Genomic DNA, 22,545 nt, shown 5'->3' with positions numbered 1-22,545 from the left:
ATGTAGAGGAGATGAGAGGAAATGAAGTTTTTTGGTTTATAATGAGAAAAAAGTGGTTAAAAATTGAATTCTAGAGCTTCAAGAGCTAAAAAATGGTGGTTCATGGTGGTTCGAAAAATTGATGATGATCGTATTTTTGTAAATAGGAAGAAATGGTTAGGGTGTATTTGGTTTTTTTTATTAATTTCGAAATTAATAAAAAAATAAATAAAAATGGCAATTTTGTAAATAATTCAAAAACATAGGGATAGTATGGAAAGTTCATTGATGAATAATAATGACAAAAAAAAGGTTGGTTTTAGGTTTGACTTGAAAAAAATGGTTGGTTTTGAAAAGCTCTCCAACATCAATTACATTTATGGCACATCATTTTAATATTCAATTTTTATAATTTATATAAATGAATATAAAATATCATATACAATTTTAGTTATTAGATCTATTCTATATTAAAAATATGAGACCATTTATCATTTATATTATAAACTGAATTTGTATATCATGGTTTACTAAAACTATAATAGACGTATATAAGTTTGATTATATTAGTATCATTTTTTCAAGAGACATTTAGCTAGATATACAAAAACCTGACCAATATTAAAAAATTATACATGACATGACATTAAGGTAGTTTACTGTAGTTTTTTGGCCATATCTTTCCCAAATTATCCCTACTACTGTCTCTCACTCTTTTTTATTTTTTTCTTTATCCTATCTTTATCTATTTCTGTTAATCTTCTTTTCTTCTCACTTCATATCTCCACGAAACATTTCATACAATTTTCTTCTCAGATTAAATCAAATTGATGGTAAATAGGATCCTCACAACATTTCCCAGGCGACCACTGTCTTTATACTCTGATGATCTTCACTAGTTTGTTTCCACACCAATATTCTACCGACCTCTTCCTTATCAACTCGTCTTTGTCACTGTAGTTACTGTTCCGTCGACATCAAATGTGCGAATTATAGCTGTGAAATCATGGTCTCCAATAAAGCCATGCCTTCTAAAATGGTTTCCAATCTCTGTACATTGGATCTTCCTCTTAATCTCGTTTTGCCAGTCATAACAAAAGACAATGATTTATTAATATACTTAGATGATAACACAAATGTTATCAGTTAATATTTATGCTATATGAGTAAATAATCAATATCGATTCTCTAAGAAATATGATAACTTAAGTGTTGTAGGTTAATAAGCATGTTATACTAAGAATATAATTTAAGCATTACGTTGAGAAACCATGTATCGACTAAGTAATAATGTATCGACTAACAAATCATGTAACATCAAGTTACATATATTTTATAACATCTATATAACCATTTATCAATTCGCCATAGATGTTTGTAATAGGCTAAATTATATGTAGAATGTTGATAAAACCATTAATATATACAACTATAAAATACTTTTCTTTAGTATTAAATCATGTGTAAGCTAATAAGTCATGTATCATATAAAAAATAACATATCAGCTAGAGAAACAATGTACCAAACAATAACTCAGTTAACAAACCATGTATCAGCTAACAAACAATGTATCAGATAATGACAACTATTTATGGGGTGATCCACATCTTCATCTCATGTTTTTCGTCATATTAATGATACAGGGTGAATCCTTTAGCGACCATTATTTTGTAACCAAGTTTGTAGCAGTTAACAAACATTGTATCAGCTAATAACAATCATTTGTCACATAAGTATAGTAGCTAACAAAACTTGTATCATCAAACGACAATTATATCATCACATCTTACCAACTATAATTTGTGGCAACCTATTTTGTAATACCTAACCAAATATATATCCCAAGCGGTGATTCTTGCATAAACGCCAAAATGAAAGATCTGAAATTCTATAGTCATGATTCACTAATTCGTCTGAGACGGTGAATTACTCTATCATGTCAGATTTCAACGTGGAATTGTTAGTGACAGTGGTAAGATGAGTGATTATATCTGGAACTGTCGCCTCTCCCACTGGTATTGTCGCATTCGATGGATTCTATTTGGAACATTGCATTGGCGTTGAAATTGTAGAATCTATACAATAATTTTTAGAGATCAATGGGGGGGAGATGGTGGGAACTCACTATGATTTGGAAGGATTATCAAAACTTAAAATTAATGATTTTGTGGTATTTAAAAATGAAGGAAAAGAGGAATCACATCAAAATTGGTAGGGAATAGAGCTTTGAACAAAAAAAATAGATCTGAAAAAAATGCATTTACATAGAGAAAACAGGAAAGAGGTTTGGAGAAGAAAGAGATTTACGGGAAGAAAGGAAAATAGGAAGTAGGAGTCTTTATGGAATTTTTTAAAAGAGAATAGTGCTCGGGTAGAAGCATAATTATGGTTGAATCCGTGTATAGAACTCCTAATTTCTCTTTTTTTCAATGCCAAGATTACATGTTTACAATAGATATAATCATTTAGTTTATAGTTACATCCACACTTATAGTAAGTAATATATTTATAACACTAGGGTTAGCCCGGCTACGTCCAGGATTTAAATTTAATTGTAATTTAGATTTAAATAGATACATGGTATGGTATGCTGGAAAAAAACAAAATTATATATATATTAGAACTGAAAATTAATATATACCTAATATGCTAATTCAAATTATCTTTTTATTTATCCATTCTGTTGTCCAACAAATTTGAAGTGATTAAAACTCTCTATTTGTTATATTTCACCTTTTGGAAATTAACGAAGGGTAAGCAATGTGAAATCTAATTTAATTAAACTTTGTTTATGTTTTAAGTACTTTATGATTTCAAATTAACAATTGTTAAAATTTACAATGATCTTTACAGTAGACAAATGATTTAGTTAAATCTTTCTGACATTGGATGTCACCGGATAGCTTTGGTATTTAAATTACTTGTGGTTTGGGTATAATTGTCGTTTAATTTGACTAATTTACATCTACCAATTGCTTATAATGTTTGGATATTCTTATGATGTCTTTTTGTATCTACTTTATTAATTTTTCATACTTGTTTGATTGTTTAGATCATTTTATGTCATCATATCTTCATTGAATTTTTGGTTATTGTGAGAAATGGCACTTTTAAGTATGTGAATTTTGAATTGAAACTCCAGTGCGAGACATAAATTATCGAACATAATTAATTATGCGTAATGGAATTTTTTTTTATCAAAAAATATCAATTTATTTCTGACTGTTTTAAAAAAGAGTTTTCTAAGCTTCTTGAATCTTTGTTCACCATTTTTATATATTATTATTAGGCTCTTAATCATTAGTAACATCGTGATGTCGTGTAAGACAGAAATCAGAGAAGAACAAAAATATTGGCCGATTTGATGCCAAGCTCATTTATATTTCAAATTAATTCATTGAGCCTTTTTATATTTCACAAATATTATTATTTTTATTTATTTATTTTTGTCCTTGTAATTTTATATCTCACAAATATTTCACATGTAAAAAATCTTAAATTCAATCAGTTTTAGTTCATAACTAAAAATGGGACACGAAACTCTATCTTGATTTGGTTTCCATTCTATATTTGTCATTTTACATCAAAGAAAAAAGGAGTGAAAACAAAATCCAAACTGGAGACTAAACAAAAAAAAAACGAAATCCAAACTGAAGCTCAAATGTTACAAGATTAGAACCACAAGATTAGAACCACAAGATTCAGAGTTAGTTGTACTGTGTAACATTTGTCTGCTATATTAGTACTGATAGATGAAGCGACAAAGAAACTGCTGCAAGAGCCAACAGAGATAAAGCACTATAGAAGACTCTAAAGAAAGTTGCTTTAAGCAACCAACTTTGAGCAACACGTGTTGATTTATTATTCAAACAGAAATTCTCTTTCTCTTCACTGAAACAAAAAAGAGCTCATTTTTAAAGTAATAATCATGGAATCGTTCGGAGATTGTCAAACTTACATTCAAATCGGAAAAAAAAATTTGGAGCCATTTCTTAGAAAATAAGTTTATTTTGTTGTTCGAACAAATTGATAAGATGATTCGGAGATGAGGAGTGCTGACCTTGTTATACCCGCAGATACACCGCCTCACACGAAGAATCTGGAAGCGTTTTGGTGATGAAGACGAAGATCAGACGTCGCGATTGAAAAACCAGCGGCGATGAACCCTAAATTCTATTCTTCGCGTAAAGGATAATTATGGTTCACTCTATTGGACTGGCCGGCTGGTATATCCATCAAAACATAAGCCTTTTTTTTTTTTTTTGGAACACCATCAAAACATAAGCCTCGATTCTATATTTTATCATTTAAAACAAACTGAATCAAGGAATAATTACCTATTTAAACAAAACATTTTTGGTGTTTAAGTGGATTCCGGACATCCCTATCCAAATTATTCAACATCTAAAATAATCGATCCAAACTAAATAAAATATTTGAGTGTTGATGATAAACAGAGTAAAATTGTAGTGAGTTGACATTATACTTCCTCTATTTCGTAAATATAATCATTTATTTATTTTCAAAACAAAAAATTATTTTACATTTTTAATGTAACTTTAAATACTAAATTTATCTTTTACTCTTTCGGTTTCAAAAGGGTGTTATTTTATCATTGTTTCTTGTTACACAAATAGTGTCATTTAATAATTTCAATGAAATTTATACTTATTTTAAGATTAATAATTAGAAAATATATTGATTTTATATATAATTTATTTATCTCAGATAGTACTGGTTAAATATGTGTAAATAAGAATACATAAATGTATTTCAGTAATTTAAAAAAAAAAAATCCATAGGATAGCTTGTTTTATTATTTTCACCAAAACAAAAAACAAAAAAATGACTAAAAGAAGTTCCAATAAAGAGTAAATATACATTTATACTAATAATTAAATTAATGTAAGCTTAGGGTTTAGAGTTAACAGATGATTTTAGAGGTGAGTTTAAAATTCTAAATAATAAATAAATATTAAAAATTGAAAATTTAAAAATAGTTTCAAAAATCATTTTCAAATTCAACAAAAGACATTTTTAAAATTTTGAAAATTAGAGTTTTGAAAAAAAAAAATATAAAAAATTTTGAATTAAAAACATATAATTCGAAACTGTAAAAATATTATTTTTTATTATTAATTTATTTATATTTATATATATCTATAAAGCAGAGAGTAGAATTTTTTTTTTATGTTTTTTTGATAAAATATCTTTCGGTCATTATCTCCTTGGAATTCTTTTGGTGATAAAAATTTTAAAAACAAGCGAAGAAATACATTTTGAATAATCAAAAGATTTTATTATTTAATTTTTTAGCCATATTATTTAAAAAAATTATTAGCTAATCGTGTATTTAAACAAAGAAATATTAGTATATTATGTCAAAATGGAATTCTATACATGATGAGTAATATTTTAATTATTACATTTGAGCTTTGAAAGACTTGATCTTAGGCTTAACAAAATTTTCACTGGGATTTTATGTGAGTTGTTAGATCCGAGTTTGGAGGATTGATCCTTCTCACAATCGGAAGTCCCTCACAATCTCTCGCTGGATTACAACGTGAAGTGCATCTACTTACTAAAACAGTTTCTTAACGTTGTTCTCAAACCTTTTTGACGTCAGGAAGCAAACCTTCGGCTTCGGAGAGACCTTTCAAGAAGATTTAACAAGGGAGGAAGATCAACTCTAGTGGTGAGGATTCTCGGGAAATTGGTACTTTCGTAATTTTCATTTGGTGCCTGAGTTTATCAAGGCCATACAAGGATTGTAGTGTTTCCCAAAAACGTTTGCAGATTCGAGCTGGTGCTTGGATGAATTGGTGGAGATCATGAGGTGGAGAGTGGAACGAGGGCTAGTCGTGATATCTATTTTGTTTTTGAATTTGGAGTCAGAGGAAGTGATCATGGTAGGGGCTGGGGTCCATCTGGAGTTGGTAAGACTACCATCGGACAAGCTCTGTTTAGTCATCTCTACTGGCAGTTCCAAGGCAGCATTTTCATTGATAAGACTTGGGAGAATTTAATTTACAAGGGCCAAGTCGGACGACTATAACACGCATTTGTGCTTGCAAACACAGTTTCTGGCTGAGGTTTTGGACCAGATCGGACATAAAGTTACATTGTATTGGTGCGGTCGAAGAAAGGTTAGGGCATAAGAGAGTTCTTGTCGTTTTTGATGATGTGGATGATCAAGTCCTCTTAAATGGATTGATGGGGAAAACTACATGGTATGGTACTTGTTTGATTCAAAAATGGTGTTTATGCTGGTGATGTTTGTTGAATCAATACAATAAAAAAATCTAAGAATAAGAATTAGATTCTTGAGGCTTATGATAAATCTTTATATGAAATCAAATGGAAAATAATATAAAAGAGATTTCATTGATTGAAGGTTCATCACCAAGATGATTACAAAGGTAAAGTGAACCTTAGAATACAAAATCTCTATGAAAATATGTTCTTAAATTCTAAGAAGAGGAGAAGATCCTTTCTCATAAGGAGGTAGCTCCTTAGTTATAGAAAGATGAAGCCTAGGGCTTCCTAGCAATATGGGACTAGTTCAATGTCTAATGGGCCTTGAGGAGGATGTAAATCCATCCCCAACAGTAAGTCCCCCCAAGTTCGTAGAGAGAGATAAAGTCGATCTCTGTGAATTTTACGAATAGGGTTTATTAGATAATGAACTAGACACATTCATGCATGTGATGGTTTAGGCGAGTTTACTTCGAACTTGTGCCTAGTAAAAGGCGAGTTTGCTTTAAACTCGTGCTTAGTGAAAGACGAGTTTACTTAACTCATGCTGAGACAGAGGCGAATTTACTGAGAACTCGTGCCTATTAGAAGGAGAGTTTCTGTAAACTCATTTCTAGTCAAAGACGAGTTTTTGTAAACTCGTGTCTAACAATAAGCGAGTCGACCGCAAACTCGTGCCTAATAAAAAGCAAGTTCAATTTAAACTTATGCCTAAAGTATACGTTTACCAAACTATTGCCGACCCGAAGTCTCGCGTTGAGATCGTGTGTGCCGAACAGGTTGTTGGAAGCAACAAGTCATGGCTTCTGGGAGAGATGATCTGAAGATAAGCCACGTCTCGTGTGCTGTTTCTTCTTGTTGTTTGTAGCGGGAGATGAGCTTATTCTTGTCGAACTCCTCTTCTCTCGAGTTCATGCCGGTTGCGGTAAGCTCATTGTGAGAATCTGAGCCTGTCGTTCTTGACGTGATGACCAGAGATTGATCCGAGCAGGTCACATGTCTGCCAATCGCAATTGAATCTGGCTCACAACAAACATGATGATGATCAGATCAAGAGATTAACCAAAAAGAAATAGCCAAGTTTGCATAATTAATTAAGCAAGCCACATAAGCTTGTTTTACTCAAAGCTTCACAAGTTGCGTATAGTATTAATTTATTTGCAACTAAACAGTATGCACAGGTTGCAAACAATGAAGCGATCAAGGTTATAGAACACTTATCTTTGATGACGAGTGGTCAGTGGTCACGGGTTGAGAAGCTTGTGCCACTTACGGCCAATTTGTCTCGAGAGTTTGAATGAAGAAACCAAGCCTTGCCATCACTGAGTTCGCCTTGAACTCGTTTATAACTAGCAGCCGTTGAAGAGATTTGATCTACACGAAAGGTCGAGACCAGAAGCTCGTGCCGAGATGGCCAGATTGTGACGAATAGCCTTGGTTGACGAGCGTTGTTCTCATCTCGGAGCTAGCGGAAGAGCCGTGGAGAGGAAAGCTGATTAACTTCAGAGCTTTAGCTTTTTCTTATCGAACTCTTCTTATCTCGCCGACGATCATCTCGAACAGGCTTTACTAGATCAGTCTCGATGATCTTATCCAACGTTCTCGGGATGTCACAACAGCAGAGTAAACTTCCGTCAAAACGTCTCAGCGTCTCGTGATCAAGAATAAGAAGGATCTTCTTCTCTAGCGACAACTCCCGAGATAGGCCAGAGCTTGATGACGTCTTGAAGGTTATCGTGTGGAGAATCTCGTCTGCGTAATCAAGAACAAGAAGGAGCTGATCGTTGTTGTGATCACAATGTGAGAACTCGTCTAGTAGTGACGTTTGTTCGTGGCATCTCTCCATGAGATTAGTCCACTTCAGTTCTCGTCACAGGTGATGTCGAGATGCATTCATACCACAAATTTGGTCTCCGGTTGACGTGGTTGCGGCGATAGGCCCTGATCTGATTTCTCCCGAGGCATTGCTGCTGTAAGGTCTAGCATGAGCTGACTCTTCTGAGTTCCCGTTCCCCTCTGCTCTTGGAGGAAGACTTGGAGGATGGAGTAGAAGTAATGTCATTCAAAGCTCTCTGAATCAATCCGTCGAACAAGACGTGTGCAGATCCGACTCGACAACTTTTGCTGCGTCTCTCTTATGCTCTGTTCTGGAAAAAAACGACGCATCTCCTCATCTCATTCAACAGTCTGTCAATGGCGTCGTCCGAGCGGTTTTGATCCTATTTCTCAATGCTTCGTACCAGAAAGTAGCGGCTCCGACGTCGTTGATCTCTGTCATCGTCTTTCTCATGTGGCCACGAGATCCCGATGACCTTCCAAGGCTCTCTCTCCTCGTCTTCTTCGCGACTTTCGCTTGACCTTGATCAGTCCGAAAAGAGCAATTCCAGAAGCTTCACCGCGGAACGAGACTCAATCATCGAGATCGCCATCGCCGCTCGAGCCATCTCCGTGAGCCGAAGGACCAGACGGCGAGCTGAGAGTCTTGGGCTCGTTGGTGGGTACATCGAAAGCAAAACTTTCATCTTGGTTGAAGAAAGCTTCAAGCTTTGACATGTTATCGTCAATCTCTCTTGCTCAAAGCCGTCTCCCTTCGTGAAGAAACAAACGACATTGATACTTCATTTATTTATTTTTTTTTTTTATTTTTTGTTCCATGCTTCGAAGATTGTTTTCCTTGGCCCCCTCCTTCTAGCGCCAACTGTTTGATCCAAAAATGGTGTTTATGCTGGTGATGCTTGTTGAATCAATGCAATAAAAGAATCTAAGAATAAGAATTAGATTCTTGAGGCTTAGGATAAATCTTTAGATGAAATCAAATGGAAAATAACATTAAAGAGATTTCATTGATTGAAGGTTCATCATCAAGATGATTACAAAGGTAAAGTGAACCTTGGAATACAAAATCTCTATGAAAATATGTTCTTAAAGTCTAAGAAGAGGAGAAGATCCTTTCTCATAAGGAGGTAGCTCCTCATTTAAAGAAAGATGAAGCCTAGGGCTTCCTAACAATATGGGTCTAATTCAATGTCTAATGAGCTTTGAAGAGGATGTAAATCCATCCCCTACAATCCTAAAGTAGAATTGTTGTGATTTCAAAAGATAGGGAGCTTATAAGGACCCGCCGAATTAATGTTGATCGCATTTATGAGGTGGGTTCCCCGTCTGAAGAGCTAACTTTCCAGATGTTCTGTCGTCATACTTCTTGATGTGAACAGTGAGTTTCTACTTATTCATCATTTAATTGAGCATGTCCATCTTTGGTGTTTGTTAAAACTTATGATTTTCCCCTCCTAATATTTTTCAGGGTACTAAAAGTGTTTTGGGCATATTTTCGAACTTGTCTTAAATCAAGGATATGTTTTCTATTAGTAAAAAAAACATTCGAGGATATGACAAACCCTTTGGTTTCTAACGGGGTCTTACGGGAGGATCTAGAAGTTATACTACCTTTACAGGGTGGTGAAGACCATATGTGACACTAATTTAGTTTAGGAGAAATTACACGTTTACCATTTTCGTGTTACCATTTTTCATTTTTACCACCACTAAAAGGATATTTTCAAAAATACATTTTTTATTAAGTGGCAAAAAATTCATATGCCCATGTTCTTTATATATATAATAAATAAATATTTAAATAAATAAAAATCTAAAAAATAAAAAATAATTTTTTAATTTTTTACTATTTCGAAATTCAAACCCTAAACCCTAAAACTCAACTCCAAATCCTAAACCATCAATACTAAACCCTTTTTTTTTAAATACGAACCCTGAACCCTAAACCATCAATCGTAAACCTTATTTTTTTTTGAAATAAACTCTAAACCCTGAAACATCAACTCTAAACCCTAAACCCTAAAAAATTAACCCTAAACCTTAAAACATCAACTCTAAACACTAAACCCTAAACCTTCAACTCTAAGCCCTAAACACTAAAACCCTAGAGTTGATGTTTTAGGGTTTAGATTTGAAGATTTAAGGTTTAGGGTTTACGTTTAGGGTTTAGAGTTGATGTTTTAGGGTTTAGATTTGAAGGTTTAGGGTTTTAGGGTTTAGGGTTCGAATTTCAGAAAAATATAAGGTTTAGGGTTTAGGGTTTACGTTTAGGGTTTACGTTTAGGGTTTAGAGTTGATGTTTTAGGGTTTTGATTTGAAGGTTTAGGGTTTAGGGTTTAGAGTTTAGCGTTTAGAGTTGATGTTTCGGAGTTTAGGGTTTAGAGTTGATGTTTCATGGTTTAGGGTTTAGAGTTGATGATTTAAGGTTTAAAGTTGATGTTTTAAGTTTAGATTTAGGATTTAGTGTTTACGTTTTGGGTTTCGAGTTGATGTTTTAGGGTTTAGATTTTAAGTTTTAGGGTTTAGTGTTGATGTTTCGGGGTTTATGGTTTAGAGTTGATGTTTCGGGGTTTAAAGTTTAGAGTTGATGATTTAGGGTTTAGAGTTGATGTTTTACGTTTAAATTAATTAACCATATGTTTTTTTTTGTCAAAGGTAATCAAAAAGTTATAAATGTCTTTTACCTTTCATTAAAAATGAGGATAAAAATGGTTAGTGTAAACATAAAAAGTAGTATTTTGAAAATGATATTTTTGGCAATTTCTCTTTAGTTTACTAGAATGGTGGCGTTACTCAATGAGATGCATGCCTTCCAACTTCCGTCCCGAAAATCTTGTTCAACTTAAGTCAATAAATCATGTAATGTCGAAGACAATCAAACATATAAAAAACCACTTGAGATTTTTGATTACGGTTTCTTTAAAGTTTCTAAAGCAAATAAAATTTTAAATTATCTAAATTTTATTTTATTTTCTTACTAGTATTAGACAATACACGTAACATTGTGAATAAGCTGAATATATAGTGATGTTAAGACTTTTTAAGGCTCCTAAGACAAATGTTGTAGTATAAATGATTGTCGAACCAATTCTAAGGGATTTCAAGCACTGAGAATGCAAATACTTACTTAATCTAAATGCAACCGATGATTTTAAGGGTTTTCTAATCTAATGATTAATACTAATGCAGTTTCAGAATAATAAAAAAACGGTAAATGAGTTGACTTTCTTAACTAAGGAAAATAAGAACTCATAGGCATAGGAATTAGACCTTGGGTGATCAAGTTTCGAACTAAGGATGGCAGACGAACAATCAAACTAACAAACTTAAGCTTAGACACGATCCTAAACAAACTTTATGTCTAGATGAATGTTCATTTACAAACATATTTCAAACAACAAATGTCTTTGGTTGAATAATATGGAAGCAATCATTACTAACAGGTCTAAGGCTATCTTAGCACTTCTAACAACAAATGTCTTTGGCAAAATATGCTAAAAGCTTAGAAGGGTTGTTTCAGGCATTTCATCGAACACATTTTGGGTGGGAAATGCCTAAAGATCAACTTTTGAGAAGCTAACTCAGAAGATGCATTATGATTACTCTACTAGCAAGGTTTTGGAATGATCTACTCTAAAACATCCTAGCTCTAACCTAATCACACTTAATCTTCCTAACCCATGAATTTAAACGGTGATTACTCACTACTCTTCATGATTCTTCTTAAACCCATTTTGGATTTCAGATTAATCATACAGAGGGGTACAACAACGAATTGAAAACACAGAATTGCAATAACTAGATGAACAAAGATGATTCAAGAGATGAACTTTCCAAAAGTTTTTCTTAGAACAAAAGATAATCTGTCTGGTGGCTGCAAAAGGTACTTAAGACATAGGTTTTCAGAAGTAAAAACGTGCATAATGAAATGACCAAAAGGCCCTTTAGTAGAAATGAATTCGAGCAAACAGAAAGCGCACAGCGACCTCCAGTAGTCGCTTTGAGAGGTCGCTCCAGGCTTCGGGAGCGACCTGGAGGGGTCGCTGCGAGACGTCGCTCCGGGTCGCTCTTCGCGAGCGACCTTGCTGTGTCGCTCCGGTCATGTCGCTCCCAGCTGGAGCGACCTTATGGTGTCGCTCTGGCCAAGTCGCTCTCGTGCCTCCGAGCGATGGAGACGCGAGCGACATCGGGGTGTCGCTCTGGCCAAGTCGCTCTGGCCAAGTCGCTTTGAAAGGTGTCACAGCGACTTCACGGTGTCGCTCCGGTGAGGTCGCTCCCATGCACTGCTCGTCCAATGATCATTTTTATCACATCTTTTGAGCTCCAAATGCACCCAAATGTCTCCAAGAACTCCATGTGGTACTCCAATACCTGATAAGGACTCATGTATGCAAAATGCAACCTAAACATGGCTAAATCCTATTCTATATGATCAAAATGCACATGGGTGAATGGATAAGACAATGGAAATTTGCAAGATATCAACTACCCCAAACTTGTTCTTTTACTTGTACACAAGTGAACTTTCTAGAACTCATAGGGAGAGAAGTTTGAAGGTGGGAGCTCATAGCCAAAAGAAACACAACCAGCACTCGCTTCAACATCTAATCCAACATGAGCACACTCTCTTATTACACTCTAGCTTCTCTAGGCCTATCTCAACTCCTTTTGCCCTTATACTCATCATCAAGCATCCACACATTCAAATCAACCAACTCTCACATTCATTAAGCATAAAACATCAAGTGAATTCTTGCAAATGGTCTTTACTCAAGTGGGTCAAGAGGTTCAAAATCCATGATCTTTTAAAGTGGTTTACTCTCGAAACGAGTAGCTTTGACATTGCACATAATATATCTAAGAAAAGGATCAACTCATGCATACAATGCTCAATCTCCATTGTTCTACCCTTTTCCCAAACATACAAGTTACACAATCACTTCATAATGTCAAACCCAACTCCCATCTCTCACCAAAATATCCCAAGAACACTTTGCACATAAAACTCTTTTTTTTTTAAATCTTTAAAGGATTTTCTCAACTTCTAAACAAATCTTAGCTCTAAACAACTTTGCTAGCCCCCTTTTCTTTTTTTTTTAATTTTTTTTTATATATATTTTTTTTCTTTTATATTGGGGGCCAAGACTTTTCACAGATTGAGCTAGAAGTTTCTCTACTTATCCCATAAAGACTAGTCAATTAAACACAAGAGTTCACTCTTTTCCTTCGACTTTCTCATACTCCCAAATCAAACTTTACAACACTCACCCCCATCCTATGGCTAGACAATAATGTGCCTAATCTAGCAAGAATGAAGATCAAGCATTGTCGTTCCCGATACTCTCAACATTATGTGCATGTAAGACTTTCCGAAAAAAGCCTCACTCATCAATCAATGAAGGCTTAAACGGAGGAAGGGATTTTGGCATATCACTAGAGGTTGTCAAAAAGATTGGCATAAAGGATGTGACAACTCAAGTGTGTATATCCATGATTCAGTACACAAGGGACCATGAGCAAGATATATTAAGTTTGTTCAGTTCAAATAAGGTTGTAGTTGGCTTCAAAGACTGAGTTTCAGCAATCAACAAATTTCAGGAAGAGTTTTCAAGGCTCGAAGCATACAAGTCTTTTTGAGAGGTGCATAAACTACTTAGGTGCAAAGTAGTGTTCTTTACAAGGCATTTAAAATCATTGCTCCCAATGCAAGTGAATGCAACCTATATGCTCTAGACTCTCCTAGAAATGCAAATGATGCAAACTAAATGATTTTTTTTATATGCAAATAGGTATGCAATGCATGACTCAATGAAACAACATCAAAGCAAACATGATCAAATACTTGGTACCTCCCCCAAACTTAAATGACACAGGCTCTGTGTTGTCAAGGAGAGAGAGATACCCAAAAAGAGAAAACTAATATGCAAAAACAAAATGGTATATACAAGGGAAAGTAGAGAAGTACCTTCAAGGATAGTAAGTGGGGGCAGATGCCCCAGCATCATAGTCGTCCGGTGGGAACGTGGTGTAGTAACCTCCATGTCCTGAGCTGTATTCTCCATACCATTGTTGGCTCTGAACTTCTTCAATCTCAGCTTCACTTTCTGAAGAGGCTAGGGATGGAGACTTGTTTCCAGAGGCGGAAGGCTGAGTGGGTGGGTTCCTCCATTGTCGCTGGAGCTGTCTATCAGTGAGTGGGAAACCAAGATCAGTGGGCTGAGGTGGGGGCTGGGGGACTGATGTGTTCGCGAAGGCGAAGTCCGCTGAGCTACATCCAGCTATTCCTCCTCTGGTCAAGACATCGGCCACCTTCTTCATGAACTTGGCTGAAGTCTTTGCTTGCTTCTTCACCGTCTTGCTCAGCGCCTTGCACTTGTCCTTCAGCTTTTCGATTGTTCTGTCTTGTGCCTTGTTCCATCGCTAAAGTCGGCCAATGTGGTCATGAGCATCACGAAGCGCACCAGGGGGAAGGACTCCATCATGTGGCTTGAAGTAGTAGCGTGGAGGTCCATAGATGGGTACAGATTCTTCCCTAGGAGGTTCCGTGAAGTCGTGTCTCGTCGGAACACTCCTTTTCCTTGGTGCAGCAATGGGACCGAGAGACCCGTGTTCTCCAAGAAAGTCTTCTTGGGATAAGTTGAAGCTGATAGCTCTAGGTCTCTCTAAGCTCGTCAGTCTCTGGTTTGGAAGAACCACTTCGACCGGCTTGCCCTGCAAGTAGTAGTGGTAGACGTAGTCCTTCCCACACATCCCACTAAAATAGGTTGCAATCCTCAAGTAAGTGCCATCGATGAACTTAGGCCCTGCTGCGTCCTTTCCCAAAGGAACATTCAGAAATTGGAGCAGTGGTGTGATCATCCCGCCTATCCCAATCTTTGGTTTCGAATCAGTTGTGTACCATGCCCAGTCTCTGCAGTGCTCGAGACGATTCACGAAGAAGCTGACCATCCCGAAGGAAGCATAGATGTCGTTGCTTGGAAGGGGCAACGTTCCAGGTGGGGCGTAGGGGCGAATAGTCGGGCAGAGCAGTCGCATGCCTTCCTCGGTGACATTACCAGCTTGCTTCCGTGGGTAGAATGCATGGACGAGCATCCTATGGAGGTAGCGTACAGACGGGTGCCGGATATGTGAGTTCTTGTCAGCCCCGGTAGAGTGCTTGTTTCCAGTGATTAACTTCCAAAGCTGAGCGGGGAGGTTTTCACACTTGGGAAGGGAGTAGTCTGCCAAGTCTTGGAAACCCATGGCTCTCCCAATGTCTTTGAAGTTCATGTTGTACTCTCTCCCATTGACCTTGAACTTTATTTTGCCCCATCCTTGCCTCACGTGCGGAGCGTCATGGTAAGTGACCTCAAGGGAAGACAAGAACATCCCGATAGGCAGGGTAGGCCATGGTGAGGAGTTTGGGCATCTTCAGGTGCCCCAGCATTGCCTCAATATCAGAATCGAGACCCACCTCCTTCAGCAAATCAAGGTCAGTGAATCTGGTTGGAGTCCAAGTTACCCCATTCAGCAAATGATGATACAGCTCTTCCTCAGATGGAGTTTTCGCCCTGTCTCTATCTTCAGCAACCTCTTTCCCCTTGGACGTCTTGGCCCTCTTTGTAGGAGCCTGCTCATCTGCACTTTCATCGCCACTCTCCTCATCTGTGGCAATTGCTATACTCTTTCATGCCCTCTTCTCTTGCTCCTTTTCCTTCTTTGCAGCCACAGTTTGCTGTCGAGAAGTCTTTTGTGTCCCAGAACCAGCTAGTTCCGAGGCTAAAGCCTTTCCTCTCAACAAAGACTCTTGACTTTCAGGTTCTTGCCTCTCAGCATCCGACTTTCCCTTAGTTTTCCTAACCATTGTACCTGAGAAATACAAAACTTGGAAAGGGATAAGTCGATTGACTTTGCAAATGTAAATTTCAAGAGTCAAAGTAATTCTAGAATGAGAGGGTTCTCTAATCAAACCTTTCAACACCTTAACATACTAACTCACCCACTAACACACTCAATTAGGATCAATTTCGAAAAGCCCCAAATCCATGAACCCTAATTTTGCCAAAGTTCAAATTAAGCTCAATTCCACCATCAATTCAACAACCCAACTTGATATATAAGCTTTTCCTAGTCTATTTTACCACAATCAAGCAAGAAAATGACCAAATTTCGATTTTCAAATTCTAGGGTTCATGGACCTACGAATTTGAATTTAAAAACACAATACCTTGCTTTGGATGAAAGGAAATGGGGAATGGGTGGTGAGGAATAGACTGTTGGGGCGAAAACTTGGATTTAGAAACAAGAACTAGGAGACTTGGGTGAGAATTGATAAAGTTTGGAGATTTTTGGTGTGGGTTTGTTTGAGAGAGTATGAGTGTTTCTGAGAGGAAGGGAGAATGAAAAAGATGAAGGTCGTGGGTATGGGTAGGTCTAGGGTCGTCTGGTTAGGTTTAGGGCTGGTTAACTCGAATTAAACCGGACAAAATCGAAGAGGTACTTACCTGGACCGGCTCAGAAGCGACCTCACGTGGTCGCTGCGAGACGTCGCTCCAGTCACAGAAAACACGAGCGACCTCACGTGGTCGCTCTGATCACGTCGCTCCCGAGACCGAAAACGCGAGCGACCTCACGTGGTCGCTCTGATCACGTCGCTCCCCAGTCACAGAAAACGCGAACGACCTCATGTGGTCGCTGCGAGACGTCGCTCCGAGAGCGATTCTCGAGCCCCGGAGACCGAAAACGCGAGCGACCTCACGTGGTCGCTGTGATCACATCGCTCCCCAGTCACAAAAAATGCGAGCGACCTCATGTGGTCGCTGCGAGACGTCGCTCCGGACACCGAAAATGCGAGTGACTTGGACCAGTCGTTCTGATCACGTCGCTCCAGCTGGAGTGACCTTGTGGCGTCACTGCGAAACCTCGCTCCCCGCTCGATTCTTTGCATTGACCGGATCGATGAACCACCTGAACACTACCTCAACACTTTTCCCCTTTTTTTTATGAAATATGATGAAAATGAAAATACCAATGCATTATGTACAAGGATACGCATGGGACTTCCTCCCAAGTGAGCTTGTTTTAAGTCTCTAGCTTGACTTTGCCTCCTTTTGGATTAGGCTGGGGTAGGATCAGACAGTGGAGTTGAAACTCCATCTTCCTCAGGTGCATCTACCATGTAGAGCTTAACCCTTTGCCCATTGACTGTGAAGTCTCTTCCATCAGTACTCTACAAAACTATTGCTCCATATGGCTTAACCTCTTTGACCTTGAAAGGGCCCGACCACCTTGACTTAAGCTTTCCTGTAAACAACTTCAGTCTTGAGTTGTAGAGAAGAACTTGATCTCCTTCTTTAAACTCTCTCTTTAGGATATTCTTGTCATGGAAAGATTTAGTCTTCTCCTTGTAGATCCTTGAGTTTTCGAAGGCATCCATTCTTATCTCATCAAGCTCATGTAGCTGAAAAAGCCTTTTCTCCTTGGCACTCTTGATGTCAAAGTTCAGCAACTTTACTGCCCAAAGTGCCTTGTACTCAAGCTCCACTGGTAGATGGCAAGCTTTCCCGTACAATAGGTTGAAAGGTGTGGTCCCCAGAGGTGTCTTGTAAGCTGTCCTATAAGCCCAAAGCGCATCATCAAGCTTAACTGACCAATCCTTCCTTGTAATCCCCACAATCTTCTCCAGAATGGACTTGATCTCTCTGTTAGAAATCTCAACTTGACCACTTGTTTGAGGATGGTAAGGAGTTGCAACCTTGTGCTTAACACCGTTCTTCCTGAGAAGTCCCTCAAGCAGTTTGTTGATGAAATGAGACCCTCCATCACTGATTACAACTCTTGGAACTCCGAACCTTGGAAAGATGGTGCTCTTGAACATCTTGATTACCACTCTTGCATCATTGGTGGGACTTGCAATAGCTTCCACCCATTTTGAGACATAATCAACAGCTACCAGGATGTACTTGTTGCCATGTGATGATGGAAATGGCCCCATGAAGTCAATACCCCACACATCAAACACTTCAACTTCAAGGATTGGATTCTGAGGCATCTCATTCCTCTTGGTGATGTTTCCCCTCCTTTGGCATGAATCACACCTTGAAACAAAGTCTTGTGTGTCCTTGAACATGTGTGGCCACCAGAATCCAGCTTGTAACACCTTAGCAACAGTCTTGAAGGTAGCAAAGTGGCCTCCATAAGATGATCCATGACACTGTGTAAGGATCCCATCAATCTCCTCATTAGCAACCACTCTCCTATAAAGTTGATCTTTGCAGAGAATGTAGAGGTAGGGCTCATCCCAGTAGTATCTCTTCACATCCTTGTAGAACTTCTTCTTGGCATAACCCACAAGATTCAAAGGCTCTTTTCCTGTGGCTAGGTAATTCACCAAATCAGCATACCAAGGTTCTTTCTCTTCTGTTGCCTTGACTTCTTCAAGCTTCCTTCCAGTCTCACAAACTGCTATCACTGCTCCAATAGCCATGATCTGTTCCTCAGGGAGTCCTTCATCAATTGGAATGCCACACTCCACTCTCAGCCTGGACAAGTGATCAGCTACACCATTCTCAACTCCTGGCTTGTCCTTGATCTCTAAATCAAACTCTTGCAGCAAAAGAATCCATCTCAAGAGCCTGGGCTTTGCATCCTTCTTCGCCAAAAGGTGTCTCAACGCAGCATGATCTGTGTAGACAATGACTTTAGATCCCACCAAGTAGCTTCTGAACTTCTCAAAGGCAAAGACAATGGCTAGCATCTCCTTCTCTGTTGTGGCATATCTCATCTGAGCATCATTCAGGGTTTGGCTCGCGTAGTAGATCACATGGGTCTTGCCATCTTTCTTCTGCCCCAAAACAGCTCCCACAGCATAATCACTAGCATCACACATGATCTCAAAGGGGAGATCCCAATTAGGTGGCTGGACAATTGGAGCACTGATGAGTTCACCTTTCAGCTTCTTGAAGGCTTCTAGACACTCCACATCAAAGCTGAAGGTGGCTTCTTTGCACAGCAGCCTGGTCAATGGTCTAGTGATCATGGAGAAGTCCTTTATGAATCTCCTGTAAAACCCAGCATGACCAAGAAAACTTCGGATGTCTTTCACTGTCTTTGGTGGGGGCAAACCAACCATAACATCGATTTTGGCCTTATCCACCTCAATCCCCTTCTCTGAAATCTTGTGCCCCAGCACAATCCCTTCTTTGACCATGAAGTGACACTTCTCCCAGTTCAGCACAAGGTTGGTGTCTTCACATCTCTGTAGGACCCTGCACAAATTTGACAAACAAGCAGAAAACGAAGATCCATAGACAGAGAAATCATCCATGAACACCTCCACAACATCCTCAATCAGATCAGAAAAGATCGACATCATGCACCTTTGAAAGGTGGCTGGAGCATTACATAGACCAAATGGCATTCTTCGATATGCGAAGGTACCATAAGGACATGTGAATGTTGTTTTCTCCTGATCATTGGGATGTATGGGGATCTGGAAGAATCCTGAATATCCATCAAGAAAACAATAGAATGGATGATTTGCAAGTCTCTCAAGCATCTGATCAATAAATGGAAGTGGAAAATGATCCTTTCTAGATGCAGAGTTCAGTTTGCGGTAATCAATACACATCCTATGCCCAGTGACTGTTCTTGTTGGTATCAATTCATCCTTGTCATTTTTAATCACAGTTATACCACCCTTTTTTGGCACAACATGCACAGGAGATACCCATTTAGAATCTGAGATAGGGTAGATAACACCAGCATCTAAGAGTTTAAGAATCTCTTTCTTTACAACATCCTTCAGGTTAGGATTTAACCTTCTTTGATGCTCGATAGAAGTCATTGATTCATCCTCAAGATGTATCCTATGCATACACAAAGAGGGTGATATTCCCTTGATGTCATCAAGTGAGTAACCTATTGCTTTTCTAAATCTTTTAAGTGTTTTCAAAAGTTCAGATAGCTCAGTTTCAGTAAGTTCACTACTCACAATGACTGGATAAGTTCCATTAGGACCAAGAAATGCATACCTTACACCATTGGGGAGAGGTTTAAGCTCCACTTTAGGCGCCTTAAGCTCGCTCCAGTCGTCTTGCTGGGTGTCCCTTGTTGAATGACCGAGGCTTCCTGATGGACAATTTGAGGCAGCTCCTCATACTGATCCTTACTACCAAATCCTCTGTGTGAATCCAACATCATCCCATAGGCAGCACTCTCCAGGTTCTGAATCACTTCAGCTGGCCTCTCTATCGTCAAAGCATGCTGTAGAGGGTCTTCTAGTGACAATTCTTCAAGGAGCTCATCAGCAAGGGCATCCATCTCTTCAATGTAGAAAACTTGCCCTTGAACTGTTGGTTTCTTCATTACCTCCTTGATGTCAAAGTGAAGAACATGCCCTTTACCCAAGTGGAGATCAATCTTGCCCTCTTTCACATTAACAATTGCTCCTGCTGTAGCTAAGAAAGGCCTTCCAAGGATTAAAGGATCTGCAGCTTCCTCACCCATCTCAAGCACCACAAAGTCTGTAGGGATCTCATATTTTCCAACCATAACGGGGAGGTCCTCCAAGATACCCACAGGGTACTTCACTGAACGATCAGCCAATACCAGAGACAGTCTACACTTCTTGTACTGAGTGAAACCAAGCTTCTTAGCAACAGATAAAGGCATCAAGCTGACACTAGCTCCCAAATCGCAGAGACATCTATCAAATACCATAGGTCCAAGAGCACAAGGTAATGTGAAGCATCCTGGATCTTCTAGCTTCTTTGGAACAACAAGCCTCTGGATGATGGCACTGCACTCATGAGTGAGAATCATCATGCCCTCCATCTCCTTCTTCTTTGCAGCTACAACATCTTTCAGGAACTTGCTATATTGAGGAATTAGCATGAAAGCATCAATGATGGGCATTGTGACTTGAACTTCACTCATTTGCTTCTCAAATAGAGCTTTGTACTTCTCTAGCAGCTGCCTCTTGAATCTACCAGGGAATGGTAGTTTGGGTTCATAGGGAGGAGGAACAAAAGAATTCTCACTTGCTGGAGCAACAACTTCACCATCTTTCACTGTTTTCTTCTCTTCCCCAACCTTTCCTTTACCTTTTGCTTCCACAATCTTCTCCAAGATTTCATCATTGATTTTCTCATCAACAATCACCACTTCATCATCTATGTTGATGGCAACCCCCTCACCTTGTTTCTCAGCATCCTTGGTGAGAGCTTTCTGAGGTAACTCCTTACCACTCCTGAGGGTGATAGCTTTCATGGTCTCCTTGGGGTTTTGCTCAGATTTTCCAGGTAAAGAACCTTGTTGGCGATTTTGTTGAGTGTTCATGGCAGCAAACTGGTTCTCCAAGGTTCTGAACTTGTTGTTGAGCTCATTGTAGCTTCCATCAATCTTTGCGTGAAGGTTTTTCAACTCATAGCCAACATGCTTCTCACTTCTTGTCTGAGACTCCAAGATTTGTTTTAGTAGGGCATCAGTGCTGCTGACTGGAGGAGTAGAGGTAGAAGTAGTAGGTTGTTGTTGGGCAGGTTGTTGTCCTTTGTTGTTGAAACCGGGAGGAGGGTTTTGTTGAGGCTGATAGCTGCCTTGCTGGTTGTTCCGAGGCTGATAACCACTCTGTTGGTTGTTGGGGTAAGATCTCTGTTGGTAGTTGTTGTACTGAAAGTTTGGCTCTTTCTTGTACCAGCTACCATTGTTGTTGATGAAGCACAGCTCTTCTTGCCCTTCCAAACCATCAACTTCCTGGACAACAGGTGTGGCTTCTTTGTTTGGGTTACCAACAAAGTGCAGCTGCTCCTGGGTGGCCTTATCAGCAATGAGAATATCAATCTTATCCTGGAGAGCCTTTAACTCCCTCCTCGTCTGCTTGTCATCTGTTCGACTGCCTCTGTCGTGGTCTCCACTGTAGACTGCATCACTCTTTACCATGTTGTCAACCAGCTCTTCTGCATCTTCCTCAGTTCTCCCCAAGAAGAACCCATTGCTAGCTGTATCCAGTCTGGCCCTGTACTTAGGAAGAGCACCACGGTAGAATGTGCTCAGCAAGCTCTCCTTAGAGAAACCATGGTGTGGGCATTGAGCTTGGTAGCCCTTGAATCTCTCCCAGGCTTCACTGAAGCCTTCCAAGCCTTTCTGTTGAAAGCTGGAGATCTCATTTCTCAGCTTAGCAGTTCTTGAAGTAGAGAAGAACTTCTCCAAGAAAGCTTTCTTGCAGTCATCCCAAGTGGTGATTGAGTCACTTGGTAGAGACTTCTCCCACTGTCGTGCCTTATCCCCCAGAGAGAAAGGGAATAACTTCAGCTTTAAGGCATCCTCAGACACACCATTGGTTTTTGACAACCCACAGTAGCTGTCGAACCTGTCCAAGTGATCAAATGGGTCCTCTAGAGCCAAGCCATGATACTTGTTGTTCTCGATCACGTTGAGGAGTCCTGATTTGATCTCAAAGTTGTTGGCTGCTACAGCTGGTGCTCGGATTCCCAATC

At 38.7% G+C, this 22,545-nt stretch overlaps 1 non-coding gene across 1 annotated transcript; it reads left to right on the top strand.

The window, feature by feature from the left end:
* The first annotated feature begins 22,118 nt into the window (after window positions 1-22,118).
* LOC125592060 lies at window positions 22,119-22,225 on the top strand. The gene has a single exon (XR_007327910.1). It is a non-coding gene; the product is annotated as a small nucleolar RNA R71 (small nucleolar RNA).
* Window positions 22,226-22,545: the final 320 nt, after the last annotated feature.

Source organism: Brassica napus, chromosome C8 (genome assembly GCF_020379485.1).
Source record: "Brassica napus cultivar Da-Ae chromosome C8, Da-Ae, whole genome shotgun sequence".
NCBI classification, from domain to species: Eukaryota; Viridiplantae; Streptophyta; class Magnoliopsida; order Brassicales; family Brassicaceae; genus Brassica; species Brassica napus.
Note: the sequence above shows the minus strand (reverse complement) of the source record. Positions and strands in the feature narration are given on the sequence as shown.